We start from the raw sequence: 20,850 nt of genomic DNA, 5'->3' as shown, positions 1-20,850 counted from the left end.
GATGTGTTTTTGGAAAGTGACTGTATAAATCAATTTTTCTAAAGAAAATCAAATTAAAAAAAATTTTTTTTTCAACGTTTATTTATTTTTGGGACAGAGAGAGACAGAGCATGAACGGGGGAGGGGCAGAAAGAGAGGGAGACACAGAATCGGAAACAGGCTCCAGGCTCTGAGCCATCAGCCCAGAGCCTGACGCGGGGCTCGAACTCACAGACCGCGAGATCGTGACCTGGCTGAAGTCGGACGCTTAACCGACTGCACCACCCAGGCGTCCCCTAAAGAAAATCAAATTTTAAATGAACTGGTGAAATTTATTATTTAAATAACTCTTTTTTTTTAAAGTGGTAATTCAGGGCACCTGGGAGGTTCCGTTGGTTAAACGTCTGACTCTTGGTTTCAGCTCAGGTCATGATCTCATAGTCTGTGAGTTTGAGCCCCACATCAGACTCTGCACTGACAGCTGCGGAGCCTGCTTGGGATTCTCTGTCTCCCTCTCTCTCTACCCCTCTCCCCCTCAAAAATAGATAAATGAACATTAAAAAAAAATAAAAGTGGTAATTCATTTAAAGTGATAACCTTTTTTAAAGAGTGATGCATATATAGTCAATTACTTTACAAAAAGAAACCAAGAATATACAATGGGGGAAAACACTCTCTTCAATAAATGATGTTGGGTAAACTAAACAGCCACACACAATAGAATGAAACTAGACCCCTATCTTACACCATACACAAAAATCAACTCAAATGGATTAAAACTTGAACATAAAACTTGAATCCATAAAACTCCTAGAAGAAAACATGGGGGTAAAGTTCCTTTATATCAGTCCTGGTGATAGGTTTGTTTAGATTTGACCCCAAAAGCAAAGGCAACAAAAACAAAAATAAACAAGTAGTACTACATCAAATTAAAAAGTTTCTGCACAGCAAAGAAAACCATTAATAAAATGAAAAGGCAACCTACTGAATGGGAGAAAATATTTGGAAATTATATCCCTAGTAATATCTAAAATATATAAAGAACTCCTACAACTCAATAGCAAAACCAAAAATAATCCAATGAAAAATGAAAATAGGAATTTTCCGGGGTGCCTGGGTGGCTCAATCAGTTGAGCATCTGACTCTTGAGTTTGGCTCAGGTCACAACCTCAGGGTCCTGGGATTGAACCCTGCATGGGGCTCCATGATGAGCATGGAGACTGCTTGGGATTCTCTCTCTCTCTCTCTCTCTCTCTCTTTCCCCTCTCTTACCCTGCTCTTACATGCTTTCCCTCTCCCTCTCTAAAATAAAAAAAAAAATAGACATTTTTCCAAAGAAGACATACAGATGGCCACAAGTTACATGGAAAGATGCTCAACAAAATTAATCATCAGGGAAATGCAAATGAAACCACAATGAAATCACCTCACAACTGTTAGAACAGATATTATCAAAAAGACAAGAAATAGCAAACATTAGCAAAGATGTGGAGAAAGGGAACCTTTGTGCACTATTTGTGGGAACATACATTGGTGCAGCCACTATGGAAAGTGGTGCAGCCACTATGTTTGGAGATTCCTCAAAAAAATTACAAACAGAACTACCATATGATACAGAAATCCCACTTCTAGTTATTTACCTGAAGAAATGAAAGTTATAACTCAAAAATATTATCTGCACCCCATGTTTATGGGGGCAGCATTATTTACAATAGCTAAGACATAGAAACAAACTAAGTGTCCATTGGTGGATGAATGGGAAAAAATGTGATAGATATAGATATAGATATAGATATAGATATAGATGGTGTAATAACAATGGAATATTATTTATCCATAAAAAGAAGGAAATTTTGCCATCTGTAACAACATGGATAGACTTTGAGGGCACTAAGGTCAACAAACAAAAAAAGACAAAGATTATATGATCTCACTTAGTGTGAAATCTAAAAAAACAAACAAAACACCCAAAAACTAGCTCATAGATACAGAGAATAGTAGCTGAGAGTACTGGTTCTGAGTCATGAAGACCTGGTTTTAAATCCAAGCTGGGTGAACATGAGCAAATCACTTAACCTCTACACGCATGCTTCCTCATCTGTAAAATGGCCGTGAAAACAGCTAAGAAAATTATTGTTAAGATTAATTAGGGTAATGTTTAGAAGTACTTAGCACACCTGCAAACTCTCACTCACAGTAAGCAATAATAAATTTGACTCTTAGTCATTATTTCTCATTCCTCCATTCAGCCATCCTTCACTGAGCACCCACTAAATGTGCCCGGCCCCATGCTAGGCCAGGAATGTAGCCCAGGATAATTACTACAACTGAATATTAAATTTAGCTTTTAGCTTCCTGGCTGCCAAGGCCCAAAGGGCCATATTAATTATTGCTAAGGTTTTTTTTCCGAGCTCAAGTTTATTCAGTTCTGTGATACTTCTACAAGAAGGTTGATACAAAAAAGGTTTAAGCTCTGAAGGAATGGCCATCTAATTACGGACTTTCAGATACCAAGACAACCATATGAGAATGACATCTCAGCACTCAATAGGCTTAAGCTTGTGGTAGCACAAATCAACCCATATTGACAATACCCCACACATCCCTGCACTTCCAATATAAACTAAAAAATATAAACTAAACATGGAGGTGACCGTTGCAACATCTCACTCTCTGAAAATAGGATTGGTCCTCCTAGCTAATGAGAAAAATATGCAAGTTTGGTCTAATAGAGATGTGACCCTGGCTATAAATTATTCTTTTATAATTGTAAATACAGTGCTTAAGAAATGAACTTGCATGGCCAAGATGCACGTATGCATTCATTTAGTCTGATCTTGAGTAATTCACATTAATAAGAAAGACACAGGGCCCCATCTTGCCATATGCTAGCAGTCACTTTACTGGACTCGAGATAGAATCAAAGTAATTGCTCCATAAAGTAAAGCAGTTAGTAATAACCTAAACTCCAAAAGCCCTTTAATTTTCTGATTCATATCTTTAATCAATTTGCAACATGGAGCAATTGAGTTTTCCCTCTAGTTTTCCCAATTGTTTGCTCAAAAGGGCTGCTCTGCTGCCTTTGACTGACGTGACATTATTGCATTTATATTGACTTTTACGGCAGTTTTTACAACATTCGAGGTGCATAAGTTACATGAAAATGTAGCACGGGAACATTTCAGGATGAAAGTAAGCCATAAAGAGAGTGCCCGGCTATAATGTCTGCAATTTACAGTGTGAGGACTTTACAAATGGAGGAGAGCAAACCAGGCCTGGGCTTGGCGTCATCTGCTTCCAAACCCCTCAGGAAATGGTCCAAGCTGCCTCCCTCCAGACCTGGACCTGAAGAAGCCAAAATTGTGATGGCTGCTTCAGGCTTTACTGTGCCGTGAGGTGCTCTGAAATACTTTCTCAGACACGTAGGACCATTTTCTAGTTTCAAAGCCGGAGCAAGGGAAAGTATGGGGAGAGGATGCTAATGAGGCATGTTTGCTCTGAAAATCAAATAAGTGAACTGAGGCCTACAGTAAACCAGGGGATGGTTTGAAGATGACACTACTACTGGTTGGTTATCACCTGTTCTCAGCTGGCACCTCCATCTCTGCCATTCACTTTTTACCTGGGACCTGGCAGGGAGGTGGAAACAAAGGGAAGGTCATTTTCCATCTATAGATCCTCATGTCCACTTCTTCTCTAATTGAGATGACCCTTTTAACTCAGGCCCTCAGCATCTCCTGCCTAATTGGCTCCAAATCTCCAGCCCCTTGCCTCTCCTGTCCTCCCTTGTCTTTTCTGAAAACATGTCAAGTGGCTTCCCCCTCCTTCAGAGTAAGTCCTCAATCCTTTCTTCAGCATCCTGGGAAAACCACACTGCAGCATTTTACCTTTCAAGGTGACTGCCTCCATTCAAACCACACCAGGGAGTAACTGGTCTGTGCACCAGCACTTCACTTTGAGTGTTCCCAGCACTCCTTCCCCTGCACTCCATCATTTCTCTACCTACTAAAACATTTGGAGAGGTCAAGAGCTACACCCTAGAGCTTAATTCCCTGGTTTGAATCTCAGTTGTACCACTTACTGCCTCTGGGACCCTAGGAAAATTACTTAGCTCCTGTGCCTCAATTTCCTCATCTACAAAATGGGTATAATAGCAATACCTACATCACTGGATTGTTATGAGGATTAATTTATTCTATATATGTAAATAGCACTTGGCAGACTAAGGGCTATTTAAGTGTAAGCAGCTATTTGAATGTTGCATTATTCCGTATTTCTTCTTTTAGAATACCCTTTCTACTTTCTCTGCTAATCAAAATCCAATCCTTCCAGAATTAGCATGCTTCCTCCTCAGTCAAGTCATACTAGATTTTCCTGTCAGAATGAGGAGGCACCCTTCTGTGCCTTTGTCACCCCCCCTGCATATGTTTTTTACTTAGAATTTTTACTAAGATCACATGTGTTTCTGCCCAGAAGATCATGATTTTCATAAGTAACAGGAGCCACTGCATAAAAGGATGACAGCAGATGACTGAGCCAACTGTCAGACTTGCTTGTCTTCCTCACCCCATAGGTTTGCCACCTTTGGGGTCCTGTTGTGGGATGCAAACACACATAGTGCAAAGTTAATTTCTGGTATATTACCTGTGATTTGGTCTTCGCTTTGAAAAGTTCAAAGTTCCAAGGAAAATTTAAATCAGAGAAGCTATATCAGTCCTCTTACACCTACAGACCTCCTGGACAGACCTTCTGGTAAAGCAAGATTGGAACAGAGGCCTAGAAAAGCGGGTCCAACACTTTCCTACCTAGGGAGGATCTGGGGCTGGCTGGTGGTTAGCTCCAGAGGTACATAGAGCTGACTGTACCACCCAGAACCAAAGAAGCAATTCATTAGCAGCTACCACTGTAGAGATGAAAGAATAAAGTCCTTGGTCAATGTTCCTGTTGGGAAACTTTCTTTCAACATGTGGCCTTTATCTTAGACACACCTTTTCAAAAAAAAACACAACACTCCTCATGAACTAGGAGTGTCTTTATTTTAGTCTTTCTGATCATGTAGTTAATGCATCTATGCTCTTGTGGGTTGTAAGGCCCTTGAGGTGGGGGACTATGCCTTTTAGGTATCTACTTTTGAACATTTTTATTTTTAAAATACTAAAACGCAAACAAAAAAGTCACTGCTAATCTGACTTCAGAAAATTATACGAAATACAAACCAAGAATGTGACCCTTTCCACCCCACCCCCCATATTGCTATTAGTTTCATACAAAGTCTTCCTGTTTCTCTAGCTGCCTCTCTCTTTTTCTCTACTCTCTCTTACTTAAGTCCCATCTGACTATCTATCTTTCTATCTCTATCTACTTGCCTACATGCATAATTTATGCATATAATCCCATAAACATACACACATAGTTAGCATAAAATTTTGGCCTGCAGAATTTTTTCCCCATTTAATGCTCTATCGTGAACATCTTTTCCCAAGTCATCTGAATCTGCCTCATTTTTACCAATGCTTACACTCTTAGAAATGGAGTATTAAGTCAAGAAGAATGGGCATTTTGGGGTAGTAAGCCCTCAAATTCTGCAACAGTACAGTGCCATCTTAACTTTCTGACATGGCTTTCTGTACTCTAACCTCTCTCTCAGATAACCAGGGGCCTAACTGTTCCTTGAACAGGGGATGGCTTTCCATGTATCTTATATTCACCTCCTGAGCCCCCCTCTCTCAGTGCCCCGTAAGGTGCTATACAAACAGCAAGTGCTCAATAAAAGCCTATTATAAGAATGAATGGACATGCAGGAAACCCAATATAATGCTACCCAGTCAAGACCATAACCACCTGCTAGACAGACTGCATATGTAGTTGAGGGACTTTCTGTGTTGCTTTCAGGAAGTTACTGAGCTTTTTTTTGTTTCCTCAGTTTCCCATTCATTCAGTAAGTCTAGAGACACTGGTTTGTCTCCCTGGAGACCTTGGGTGGAATCTGGTATTTCAAAGTGCTTAATGGTGCTGCTCAGTAAATAAAAGATGTCATTAATATGCATGAAGCTATTTCATCAAGAGGCCAACAGAGCAAATTTAAAAGCTATCTTCAAGGGAAAAGAACTAAACTGCCATTATCATGCATACTAATAACCACAATGGAAGTCTGCAGGAGCCAGGACAATGCACTCCCTGGGGCCCCTCAGCCTGTGCTGAAACCTTAAGGTGCCCCTGGTCTTGCTGTCAGCTTCTAGGAGAAGGGCTGGAGGAGAATCATCTTTTACCTCCAGACTCCCACAAGCAGGACGGGAGCTCTCTGCATTCCAGGGCTGTGCTTAAGGGCCCTAAGATGATGCATCTAATGGTTTCCGAGAACTGTCCCTAACAATATGAAAAATTAGATGGGAAACAGCCAATGCATGGGCAAGAGAAAAGCTCGAGAGGATTTATGATTTGCCACCACTCCAAGGTCACATTTCTACTCACAGACATGAGAAATGGGGTGCGTGGTTAAGGCAGAGTCATTAGGAGTGAACTGAGCACACTGTCCCGACTGATGAGTTAGCAACAAGCTGGGAAAAGAGGTTAGGGGCCTTGGGCTGCCATGTGACCTTGGGCAAAGTCCTTATACTTTTGTCACCTGGAACTTACACCTTATCTCATCTATACTTCATCCATAGGAAATCAAAAACACCGTCCTGAGGATCTTCTGTGTTCATATTAGCAAGGAGTATAGTGTCTTCCTCTTGAGGATTCTTCTTTAATTATCCAAGAATTGCCAATGGGGCCAGTTTTCATTCAAGTGTCAGGAGAACTTAGGAGACTGATGTGTCCATTAAAGGTCCCCAGTTGAGCTGCCTTTGTTTCTATTATTACCACAGGTACTGCTGTTAAAAAGATTCCCACCCCACAGAGTCCCCTGTGTTCTTTCTATGGATGAGATGGTGCCTTTACGAGTCCAGATCCTGTGATACGTTGTGGGAGGAGGGTCTCCTCATTTGTGACCCCCTACTACTAGGCTGTCAGTGGTTACACACCCATGCCCAGCAGCCCTATTTCAGAGCAATACTTCCAGATAGGTAAAGTCTTTCTTACTAAGAGATAACATTTGACCCACTCCAAGCTAATATACATGGTCTAAAGGGGATGTTTAAAATCTGAGCCTCCCAGGGGATCCCTTGGCACCTGTGTAAACTTACTCATCTCTTCTCCAGCTAAACATACTACAGAGTAACAAAAGGGTGCAAAGATTTATCTCCTTCACATTTTACATTTGCCTAATTGGGAGGGACCACCTTTCTGTTCAGAAAAGAGGCAAATTTAAAGGGTTCCAAAGTTACCTTCTGTACCCACCTACACAGTGAAATAGCAGATAAATTCTCTCATTAAAAAAAATAAGTTCTACCTTTCCAGTTATTTTGCTCAATGTATAATGTGCTTTACTAACATCTTCTTCATCTATCTAACTGGGAGGTTGTAAAGATCAAATAAGGCATTGGATGAAAACATGCATTTTGAAAAGTAAAAAAAAGAAGAGCTAAATGATAAATACAAGGAATTTCTATAAAAATGATGCATTCCATTGGAAACAGAGTTTGGTTCTAGAAACTCTGGGTTGACTTCTAGGCAGGTAGGTCCTCCCAAAAGGCAGTAGATAATAAAAATTGGTTCTCTGAGGGAGCTCAGGGACAGAGCATGTTTGATTTGTGATACAAACACAGAGAGGAAGCCAAAAGAATGGAAAGATGAATGAAAGTAGTTACAAAGACAGTATAACTAATATACAATATCCATCTCCCACATAAATAATTGCTGCTCCCTTATCTTTTTCCTCCAAAATTTTGTATATTTCTGAAGCCACTTACACACTCTGGAATTCACTTTCCTAAATGTCAATGAGGTAGACAGACTAAAGTCAGTGGTTTTCTTTTCTTTTTTTTTTAGTCATAGAATGTCTTGTATGAACAAGGACTTATAAGATGACCAATACATAAATCCACTGAAGTATAGTGTTTGAATACTCTAAGACACAAATGGTAATCTTCCAACATCTGTTCATACTTTATAGAGTAGGAGATGCTGCCTTACCTAGTGAGTTCACCATGAGCCCTTTGTTGATATTTTAGGTCCATGGTGTTTGGTGCCCAAGGCCCAGATCCTCAGCCCAGGACTGTATGTACAATTACACTGAGTTTCTTGAGTAATCTAGCACTGTTGAGCAGATGAAGGAATTTATCTAAGTAATCAGCACTTAATTTTTCCTAATTTTTCAAACAGAGAGAATAATTGACTCTGGCCAGAGGTATAATGTGAAGAAATTACCTCTGATAATGCCTGGAAGGCCATAAGCAGTCTAGACAATGAATATGTCAGATAGCCTTTCTTTATCTAATATTAAGCCTGCATTCTCCTAATGAGCTAATTTCTCACTTTTCTGATAGGTAGCTTTAAATTCACCCCTTACTCCAAAAAAGCAGAAAAAGCCAGTGTTTTACAGAAAAGAAACAATTCCACTTTACTGCATAAAGGCACTGTAGCTTTTGGGAAATGCTTTTAGGTGGGGCAGTGGGTGGGTGGAGAGTGAAGAGCACTTTCCCAAAAATGTAAAGACAACCTCAAGAGGCAATAAGGCTAAGACACACTTAACAAAAATCAGGCCAGTAAGCCAAACTTAGAGTCATGACAAACATATGGCCCCATCACAGCTTAACTTTGCTTCTCTTGAGTCACCCTTTCTTCATAAATCTTTTTCATGACCACAGATCCTAAAGCAAAACCATGAAACACGGGAGGTTTGTGTTTGGTTTATTCCAATGTTGCACTTTCATCCATACCAAGAGAAAAAGACACCCACTCATCAGGAACAAAGAACCACATAATCTGTACATCAACAGGTTGGTTTGGGGAGGGGGTAGTTTGCCGTGAACAAGACAGCATCCCAGTAACATGCTTTTGCCAGGCAGGTGAGATTAGATTAGGAGAAAGTTGATCATAAGAGGTCAACTTGTGGAATCTCCTGAAACACACAGGAATCCTTTCCACAACATGGCAGAAAGATGGTCACTCAGGTTGTGTTTGAGCCTCTTGACATACAGGAACTTCCTGCCCCTCCAATATGCAGATTCTGCTGTTGGACCACTTTCCATGTGAGAAAGTTGTTGGAAAGTAGAACAAAACTAAGGGGACCCAACATTTCTTGTGGATTTTTTAAATTAAAAATGTTTATTTTTTTTATTTTTAGAGAGAGTGTGAGTCAGGGTGGACGGGTGCAGAGAGAGGGAGAGAGAGAAATCCCAAGCAGGCTCCATGCTGTCAGCGTAGAGCCTGATGTGGGGCTTCATGAGATCATGACTGGGCCCAAATCAAGAATCAGATGCTTAACTGGCTGAGCCACCTAGGCACCCTTCTTGTAGTTTCAAAGACAGATGCAAGAAGAAAATGTCTAGCCAAAAATAAAGCATTTTGAGTATTAAAAATCTCACATAGCCATTTAAGTTGGAGGAAAATTGTGTAGGAAGTCAACCTGCAACCTCTCCTTTCATAGAACCCCTCCTAAACCCACACAGCACTGGTAGCCTCTTCCACATAGCTTGGCACTTGATAATTTTTTAAATTATCTTATCCTTTTGTGGTTTCATGGCTGTGCCTCACAAGTGGGTATACGGCTGCTTAACGGCATCTTCCATGACATGCAGCCTGGAGCTAGCTGACTGTTCTTTAAAGACCTTGGTTACTAAACCAATTAAACGGAACAGATTTTTAAAAGTGACAGCCTAGAATATATTTAAATATAGTCTCCTGATTGGGTCCCAAAGATATTGTCTACAGTGTTAGCTTGGTGGATCTGGGTTTGCCAAATGAGTCTCCAAAGCTGGAATCCAAGTTGGTTGTTTCTTCCACATCTCTAAATGGTCACTGAAATGCCAAAGAATTAGAACATGGGTTGAGATGTGTTATTATGATGACCTCATTAATCCTTCCCTTTTTGTACCTGCAGGTTCAGTCCTGGTCCAAGCTCTCAGAATTTTGTGTTTTTTATTATTACATTGGGCTCCTAGTTTAAATGCTTCAGCCTGGTTTTCAAGGTGTTATGTTAGAGGTTTCCAGCTTCACCTGTTGCTTCTTCCCAGAGAGGTTTATGTTTCTTCTTTGGTAACACTCTTGAGACATGTACTCAATTATTTGATGGATTGTCTTCACTACCACACTATAAAACTCCACATGGGCAGTAGCTGCACCCTGGATATTCACTGGGCAACTCACAACACTTAGATGTTCGATAACTACTTAGTGAATGAAGGATCTAATTCCCCATGTACACCCCACAGCATGACATAACTGAGGTGTGCACCACTCTTCAAACTGGCTCCCCACTCTCCTGCACTGTTATTGGTCATATCATTTGCTATTTCATCTAAATTATAGCCATATTATGAGAAAATGCCAAAGATGTTGTGAAGACAATGACTTGGACATAATTTGAGTAATGAGAAAACAAAGGTCAGAGTATACTGGCTTGAGATAAGAAAGGATTTTTAGGGTCATGAGCTGAGAAAGGCCTACCATCATCATAAGAATAGCAAGATTTTATTATTTCAGTTGTGCCTCTGCATTATACTGCAACCTTAGCCAGATTATTTAGACTCTCTGTACATTTATTGGTTCCTTACTTTGTGATGCTTGGATAGCAATGCCATTCTACTCTATGACATCTATGAGTCTGTGTAGAATAACTGTAAAACACCCTGGGCTTTGGCACTTAATGCCAATACACTTACTTTGTTTTTGTTAAATATTTAATATAACTGCAACCTGGGCTCAAAAAAATTTTTTTCCTGCCGGAGGTATTAACACATAACAATTTATTCCAATAATTTGCACAAATGACATTAGGAATATATTTTCTGGAAAACAACAGATTCTTCAAAATTCTCTTTGAGTCCTCCTTCCCTGGCTCTCTGTGAGGATTGGATTTAGTTCAACATTTCTTAAAAGGCTTTCATATGCCAGGCCCCATAAGGAATAGTTGAGGGAAAGGAGATCTGTCTTCAAGTATCTTGTAACAGGCAAAAGAATGCCCCCCAAAGATATCTACATCTTTATCCCCACATTCTGTGGATATGCCACCTTACCTAGCAAAAGGACTTTGTAAATATGATAAAGTTAAAGGCCATGAGATCAGAAGACTTTCCTGGATTAGCCTATCAGGGTGGGTACAATCTAATTACATAGCTGGAGTCCCTTTACTGATGGTGGTCAGAGAGGGAGGTATGTCTACAGAAAAATGGTTAGAGAGATACCATCATGCTATCTCTGAGGTTGGGAAAAGGAGTCCACAAGCCATGGAATGAAGGTGGCCTTTAGAAGCTAGAAAAAGCAAGAAAATAGATCCAGAGCTTCAAGTATGAAACACAACTGTGCCAACACCCTAATTTTGACCTTTGTTGGACCTCCGACCTGAAAAATTATAAGGTAATAAATCTGTGTTGTTTAAGCCACTAAGTTTGTAGCAACTTTTTATGACAGCAATAGAAAACTAACACAGACCTCATGAAATAACAAATTAGAAACAAAGGGAGAAATCATGACAATCTAAGGACATCTGGGATAAATTCTGCAAAAGTGAGATAAGTCAGTAACATCGATAATAATGATAATGGTTATAATAATAATGCTTAAATAACACTGAAGAGCATTCGTGTAATGCTTGAGATATGTTTTATTATTGATACCATTTTATAGATGTGGTAACTGAGGCACAGGGATATTAACTAACTTGCCCACGTTTATATAGCAAATACATGCAGATCTAGAATTTGAAACCATGTTCACTCCATAGGGTTGAAAGATCTCACCTGGGAAACCAGCAGCAATTTTCTAGATTATGGGAGATTTTGCTGGACCTTGAACTGGTAAGTAGGGTTTTGAGTGAAGAGACTAGTCAGACCACCATGTGGAGGAGTTATGTGAAGAATGGCATGGGGACACCACTATGGTTGGGGGAAGGTGAAGAATGAGTTGGCATCACGTACAGTGCCAGAGGGTGTACTAGGAGATACAGGTTGGAAAAACAGGTTCAAAATAAATCACAAAGCTCTGAGCATGGTAGGCACTGGGTTCTAATTTGTAGGTAGATGGGAGCTATAGAAGTTTTCTACATGGAATGAGATGGTAGAACCCATTCAGCTTTTTACCTGATCTACCAAGAAAGCAAGAATTGGAAAGCAGTGAGAAAAGGCATTTATTTCTTAAAAAGTCTTGCCTATGGGAAAAATCACTGGCTTGAGTCTCAGGAGATCTATATTGATTATTCGCCTCCAAAATTCTGAATTTTTTCTTCAACATTAAACTCCTTAGTTATTAACTCCTGATTTCTAATCCTCCAGAAGGCAGGAACTGGGTTCTATCTGTGTGTATCTCCAGCACCTATTTTAGGGCCCAACTCAGCATAGGGGTTTCTAGAGAAGAAACTGATAAATGAATGGTCAGGTCAAGTAATGCATTCCTGAACTTCTTTTATTGGAGATACATGCCTTGTCTGCTTTCTGGAAAGACTGTAGGCCAATAATGCACAGAGCAGACGCTCAGGAAACATGTGTATGCCAAACCAAACAGTCTTGCTAAAAATTGGAGAGTATCCAGACACCAGATTTCAGCAGTTTCCGTGATTTCTGCCCTGGGAGATGTGGTGACGGTGGTGAGGGGATGTGAGAGCTGGGAAAGGCCAGCTGGCCCACCAGGCCTGCTTTCAGCTTTAGGAACCACTGGAGAGGTAGACTGGGCCACAGGCTCAGGGGCTGCATGACCATGGACCATCACATGACAGGAGTGCTGGATATCGAAGGGGTGGGGTCTGAGAAATGCAGCATCCATGGGAGACAGCCTGAACTAGTCTGTATGCACTGGGGTGTCTCTCTGCAGCCTTCCAAAGAATCTGTCAAGGCCCTGAACTCACTGAGTGGTGAATGCCACTGGCTTTCTTGTAGAAAAAGGTGAAGGGTGGCATTTTACATCAGAGTACGATGAGAGTCAAAGGCAGCCTGACGCTAGGGAAGAGGGGGTTCTGTGAGGGACACTCTGGACTTTTGAGAAGAGTGTCTCTTCATTCCCACCCCACCCCTCACTGAGAGGATTTGGGGGCCAAAATCAGAGACCCTCGTGAAAAAACTCCCTTCCAGGGGCACCTGGGTGGCTTAGTCGGTTAGGTGTCCAACTTCAGCTCAGGTCATGATCTCATGGCTTGTGAGTTCGAGCCCCACCTCCGGCTCTATGCTGGTGGCTCCAAGCCTGAAGCCTGCTTCGGCCTCTGTGGTCTCCCCACTCTCTCTTTGCTCCCCAACCCCACTTGCGCTCGCTCTTTCTCTCTCTCTCTCTCAAAAATAAATAAAAACATTTAAAAAATTTTTTTAAACACACAAAAAACCTCCCTTCCATGAGGAACACTAAAAGGCTGTGTCCTGAGGTTATGGCAGTCACTTGGACATGACCTGAGTCACTGAGCATCCAAAATAGTCCTAGAGAGGCTGAAAGAACCAAAAACCACAGTAGGCCTCACATGGTGGCAGGAAGGGGAGGGAGAGTGTCTCACATGAAGGTATAGCCAAGACAAGTCTCCCAGAATTCATCCTCAGAGGTGTTGGTAATAGCTCCACCTCTAGAGAAGTTTCTGACAATTACATTTATTGACAATCGTCCCTACTAGAACTGCTGTCATGGTAACTTGACAATAGATTCTTTTTCAATGACCCTAAATATTTTTCCTTCTCTTTTTACTAAAATACAATTCAACTTTAAAGAAAATGTTGTAATAATAATAATAAATCACTCCATATCCTGTCACCCAACACAATCCCTATTGTCAGTGTCTTTTATTTTAATTCCTCTAATCAATGACAGATTTTCTCTTGTCTTATAGAAGGGACATTCCCAACGAGAAGATGAGACATTCTTTATAGAAGAATTTTTCCATTATCTATTTAAAGTGATACAATCTACTTTAAATGGAGCACAAAGGATCTATTCACATATGAACCTAGAACCTCTTTTTCCTACTGTGGAATCTGGCCTGGCCCCAAGCCTTGGGGCAAGTTTTCTGAAATTTAGCAAATTGAAGTAATTAACACATGCATCTTGTTAAAGTAGGAGCAAGAGAATGTGGCTGACAGAAGCATGGAAACAATAGTGCATACCCATGAAGATGAAGTCTGGCTTTCAGGACTGGCACTTACATTTCACTGTAGTCTGAGCCTCGGATGGCTTTCCATTATGCTCCCACTGTTCTCGGCACAAACCAGATCCAGATAGACCAGTCTCCCATCATCATGCCTACGCCCTTCCTCTCTGGCATCTTCCCTTTCTCTCTGACCATCCAGTGCACGGGTCACAGCTGCAAAAAGCCATTCTTGCCCTTCCAATATGGAGATTGGAAAGGCAAATTTGTGCTTTCCTCAGACTTCCTTCCAGCTAGGGGAGGCCTTGTGACCCCTTTATCATCAATGAGACATAAGAAGTTGCTTTTGTTGGAGACAAGTTGTCCTGAAAAGCATTTTTCTTACCTGCTGGAAGGAAACAGATAGGCTGGCACCAACCTTTCTCCTTTCCATCTTTCTGCCTTGAATACAGATGTGAAGTCTAGAGGTGCATGGCCTTCTTGTGACAAGAAAGTGATGGCACCTGAGGGCAAGGGCAAGGGAACAATCTCCCTCCAATTGAGCTGTTGACTGTGTACCAGCAGCTGCCCACCTCCTGAGTCTTACTAAGAGAGAAAAATCGACTCCCCCATTTATTTAAGTTGCTGTGAATCAGGTTTTTTATTACTTGCAATCAAAAGTATTTTTAACTGATGTAACCACCCTCATTAGCCTCCCCTAAGCAATCCAACCTGAGAGGCTATGTATACAATGGTTACAAATTTGGATTTTGGAACCAACCTTAATTTTAAATCCTGGAGCTATCACTGACTAGCCAAATAACCTCGACCCAGTTTCCTAATTGCCAGAAGCTTCATTTACTTGTCTATAATGTGGGAATCACAGTGGTGTATGCTTCATATAAATGCTGAATGAGATAATGCACATATAATATTAAAATAATGACTGTCAGATAAGTGTCAAATAACCCTGGTTTTCCTAGCAGAAGTGCTACTATCATCCCTCAGCACCCATTGAAGACTGAGATTTCTAAACTCTTCCTGTGTCCTGCAGCTGGCTCACTCCTCCCCTTCACAGTGCCCCATTTTTGACTCTGCACTGAGAAGAGAGAATCCAGAGTAGGTACTCCACCCATTTGCCCAGACTTGCCCCTCGTGGACCTCCACTTGGGGCCTAAGTTGGACCTGGATGTGATTAGCTCTCACAGTTTCTGTTTGGCTCCTAAAACTGATTTGGGGCCTCATTCTACTTACCCTTCAGTTTCCTTGAAGGAGGAACTTAGAGCAGAAAGAGGGAAGGAAGAGAGTTATGACTCCATTTTCCATTCCCCTGCTTCCGAGTGGCCCCAGATGCTCTGGCTGTTGCCATGGCAGTGGACTCTGAGACACCACCACGGCAGCCACTTGGTCTCCCTGGCACTTCAAGGATGGGAAAAATAAATCATTCAAAGAGCCCCTTTCCCCCTTGGGAACTGGGGATTATGCTGAAACTTTATTATTACTTTAAATAAATAAATTACTCCCTTGAGGCCAGATGAAAACTTGCTCTTATTAAATTTTTTGAAGAAGGAAAGCAATTGGAGAATAAAATCAAAGGTGACCAAATGGATTGAAGTGGCTCCTCAGAAGCTGACATAATAGCAATTTGTATTTATATTATGCTTCTCATCAAAGGAGCATTTCACAAAGGCCCTGTTTCCCCAGAGTTGCCCCATGGAGCTCGACTCCAACACAGAAGAGCCCAAAGTCTTGGGGGTCTGCCAGTTCCAAAGCTCAGCCTCAGGCTCTGACCACAGTGGATGACCTCCTGTCTCAACCTCAGGGCCAGCTTAGTTTCAGAGCCCTTATGGAAACTTCGAGAAGGCATCTATGTCCCTACTGGACAGTGGGAAAGAGAATGGCTGCCTCCCATGGAAGAACTTCTAGTGAAGACAGGTCATGAAAGTCTAATCAGGGGATGGTTGATCTCTCTCTCTCTCTCTCTCTCTCTCTCTCTCTCTCTTTCCCTCATACACACACACACACACACACACACACACACACACACACACACACTGAAAACTTCTGGAAATTAGAGCCTTATCCGAGATTAAGTTTCCTCCCTGACTATCAATTAGCAAAGACCAGGACTTTTTATTGTGTTTGGTTTTCCCCAAGTGTTTCAGGCATTCAGGCAAGTGATAAAAGACTTTTTCTTTTCTTATAGTCTAGATGAGAGACAAGACACCTACATATGTATATAAAGTAAAGCATCTATCAAAGGAATGTCTTTTATTTGTTTCCACAGTTAGGGGTTAAGTGTCCTTCAATGAAATAACTGCACAGGTGAATTGATGAAGAAAGAGGGGGGATCAATGTGATGGTAAGTGAAAGTTTCCAGGTAGGAATGATCACTTTCCCTGCGGAGTCAGACATGCTTTCACTCCTCAATCACAAAAGCAATTTAAAAACTACAGCTACCGTTTATTGAAAGCTTTTTTTTTTTTTTTGGCACTGTTGTAGAATTCAATATGTTTTAAAAAATTTTTTCACCATAATCATTCTCATAGTACCACTTTACAGATGAGGAGAAAGGAGTTGTGACTTGTCCAGGGACTTGGTAAGGCTGGGTTGGGGGCCCAGCTCTACCTGGCTCCAAACCTATGCTCCTCCTCAGCGCCTCCTGTCTCCTTCCAACCATAGTCTTGCCTCATCTTCCCACCACAATGTCCACATCCATACTTGTTCCATGGAAACTCCACACTTGGAATACCTTCTTCCTATTTTATCTAGCAAAATTCTGTATTTTCTTTTCAGCCCAACCCTACCTCCAAAGCTTCCAGGATCCAGGCTATGTCCCAGCATAGCCACCAAGCAAATAATCCATCAAGCAGAGCAGAGAAGGGATCCCACATTGATTAATGTGTAATGGCAAGCGACTCCTACCACCTGTAGCAAGACTGTTTCCCATCCTGAACTTCTATCCTTTGTGACCTCACATGCACAGGGATGGTGAGCTCCTTACAGTCAGAGGCCAGGGTCTAAGTCCCAGCTCCATCAGTGACCACCTCTGATCTTAGGCAGGCCACTAAACATCTCTAAGAATTATTATCCTCATTTGGAAATGGAGAAAATAATAGAACCCACTTCCTAGGGCTACTAGAAGGATTAAATGAAACATTAACTATTAAAGACTTGGCACTACTTGGAGCACAGTCATGTTGGCCATGATTATTGGCAATTAGTGTGTTGGTAGAAATGGCAACCCTATATGCTCCTCATACGGTATTAGCTTTGGTGAGTTGGCTGAGGCTCCACGTGGCACTGAGAGGGAAGTAAAGGCTTTTCAGTGACAGCAGCGGAGTGTCATTGATGAGTGCTGGGACATACATATGCACTATTTAAGCTCCATAAATGGTGGCTTCCCATGAATAGGACCAACTCCTAGGGAGACTGATCCCCAGCAGGTGACATAAGAAGTGTCAAACAATAGGATAAAAATGGTTTGGAATATTTAAAAGAGATGGTGTGCAGTGATATTCAGAAGGGCAGTTGGACTTCTGCAGGCCTAAGTGTCTCTATCTGGGAAAACATTTTCCCACTTCCTCTTTCTTGTTCACACCACCCTTAGCTCATGCCCAACCCCCACATCCATGCCCTCACTCCTTGCCTTTGTCTATGTTAATCACAACTATTCTTACATCTCAGTTGAAATCTCATTGTGCCACAAAGCTTATCTTACCGCTGCAGTCCAAATGTCTCTCTCCTTTCCCTGAGCCCTTAAATCAGAACTGTCTGTATCTCTCACATGTCAGTTTCAGTATGGTGACCTTGCACTAATATTCCATTGTTCACATTTAAGCCTTGATGATTAGTCTGCAGTTCTTCATGGACAGGACCCATGCCAAATAAAGATCTTTGCATTCCAAAACCAAGGTCACTACAGAGGCCAGATGGGGCTGATAACAAGTTTTCAAGCTACATACTTGTTCGACAGAAAGATAAGTAGCAACTAACTGGCCTGGCAGGTCTTGAAAGTTCATAAGACAAATGCTTTCATTTGAAATAAATAAACTGAGAACCAATGAGGGGATGTTCCTAGATCAGATTCACAGTTAATGTCAGAGCCCAGACTACTGTTTTTCTACTTGGGCTACGGGAAGTGTTAAGGTTTATAAGAGAGAACCCAAACCAAATTATGCTTCCCACCCTCTCCCCTTTCCCTTTTATACCTTTATCTTAATGGAAGTTCTGAGTTTTGTTGTTTAATCAGAAACACAGTCCAAAATATATGTTCACTTTGGGTCCACTGTGGGCCTTCCAAACTTTGCTATTTTGAAAACATGGACTCTCTAGCCTCAACTTCTACATTCTACTCTACCCTGTTGAAATACCTACAGTCCCCACAAAGCTCCCGCACCAGTCTTTGCACATCTTTTCCATGACTCACTCCACTTGGCTAGTCTTCTCCCCACTTAGGACTTATTTTTAAGTCCTATGTGAAGTCTTCACCAACCCTCCTAAGACTGGGGTATTCCCACCAAGTGCTGCCCTAGTTCTTTGGGAGAATTCCTCCTCCCCATCTTGTTCATTCCTGAAATATGCTCCAGATGAGGGCTGCCATCTTGATAAGACCCTGCCACCCTGGTAGCAGTGACTGGCCAGGCAGCAGGCACCCATTGAACCTGGACCAAAGTATCTCACTGCTGTGGCCACATTGACTGGTTCACAGAAGACTCCATGATGTAAGATAAGCCAATTAGAGGCTTCCTCCAGAATGCTTCAAGCTTAAACTGATAGGAGGGCACTTATTTTCCTCTCTAATAATGCACTAAAGATGAGAGGTCGGAGGGTCTGGAAGCCATGGTTCCCTCTTACTGGAGAAGTCATTCTGAAATGATGAAGCCTACTGAGAGAGAAGACCAAAGACAACACTTAGAAGAAGAGAATCTTGGCCATGTTTGATTCTTTATTTTCCCAGTGCAGCTGTCATCCTGCCAGTTAGATGGTTTGATAAAACAACCATATTAGAAAGCTGAATTGTACCTCCTCCCAAATTCATACGATGAATCCCTAACCCCTAGTACCTCCAGTGAAGGTGGCCACTCAACTAAGATCAGGTGGCTTGGTTTAAACACAAGTGGGTGAAAACTCTTCCTAGGGCATTTTTCCAACTTCCAAACCAGCTATTTGCTTACTCCCAGGAAGGGTTTTTTCCTAGCTCTAATAAGAATGACTTTACCTGGTCAAGTTCAAAATTGCTCTTTTATTTCATCTAATAATATCTGAATTCTAGGTTGGACCACCACTCGTTCACCAAGAATCTACTGCATGCCTACTAGTTATCAGAAAACAGAGAAGCCTGACCACACAGTAGCTTAGGCTGCTATAGAACATCTATCATTGAACTTAAATTCAATGTCCTAACCTTCTACAAGCGTCAGCCTTGGGGACTACTTCTTAAATCTTCAAAAGCTTTGCGGTCTATTTATTCTCGATTGTGTTTTTTGGTTGTTTTGCCTGCTATAATCCTCATGTACTGCTGCCTGCTCACTCCGTTCCATTGCAGGGGTGCTCTTTCTCCTAAAATAAAGTTTCTGAACATATTTTCCTGCCTCCCCATACATCAATAAACCCCTTGCTTGTTTAAAAGTAAACTAAAGTGTTTACTCAGAAAAATTCAGCAAACAGGTTAAAAACAAACAATAAGAAATTTATTAAGCTATAAAAAAGTCTTCAGTAACTGGTATTTGAGGTTTTCAGAGGTGTGAAAACAGAAAACTTATTTTTTTAAGTTCCCTTTGCTCTTTCAAATGCATCTCTCCCCCACAAGTCTCACATAGCTCTCTTAATATTTCATTCATGGCTTTGATAATCTCCTTCCACCTTTCACCTCCTCTTTTCCTCACTATATTGTACCACTTGTGAAAACTATGGCTAAAAATCAGTTCTTTGTGGTGAACATGCTTCTAACAAATAATTATCTTTACTTGTTTCTTGTTTCACTTACTGAAAGACTACAGAAAAAACTTGACTTAAACAGCCTTTTATTTAAATAAAATTTTACACACTTATTCATTTAAACAGCACTGCTATGTCTTCCACAAAAATGCAGACAAAAAATATTAAAATTATTTGCCGCATCTATCTTTCAATATTCTATATGTGGACACAAGATAAATTCTTGTGTTGAGGTAAAGGTTTTAAAAATAAACAACAAATAAATTCTCTGACTATAAGTGTCTTTGTCCTAATTATGGGAAAATAGAGAAGAATTCAGTTGTCTGTGGGTCACAATCCAGTCTACTCAACGCTCTAAAAGAATCTACTTTTCTGCTTTCTCAGATGTTCTCAGTCTTATCTTCTCAAAGATTTTACCTTATTTTAATCCAGAGTATTTTTAAGTATTACAAAAATAACAACTAAAAAATGATTCTGAATTCAGATGTGCTTGTAAAATGCTAGATAGAATAACTTAAGTTTTGTGGGTTTTTTTGTTTTTTTGTTTTTTGTTTTTGTTTTTTTAAAGCAGCAAGACTCCTCAGATTTTAAAATACTTGCATACCATGAGGACCCACAAGGGGTGCCATTGGAAGCAACACTCACAAATTTATTTGACCTCCCATACCCACTTTGTGCAAAAAATCTTTTAGGATTAGTGGTCTAGGGAGTAATGGTATGATGTCTCTAATCATTTCAAGTGACTTAGAGAAGGAAGAAATCTTAAAGGCCTAACACAAAAACATTTTTATTTTCTT

The sequence above is a fragment of the Prionailurus viverrinus genome, chromosome D3 (genome assembly GCF_022837055.1).
Source record: "Prionailurus viverrinus isolate Anna chromosome D3, UM_Priviv_1.0, whole genome shotgun sequence".
Classification (NCBI taxonomy): domain Eukaryota; kingdom Metazoa; phylum Chordata; class Mammalia; order Carnivora; family Felidae; genus Prionailurus; species Prionailurus viverrinus.
Note: the sequence above shows the minus strand (reverse complement) of the source record.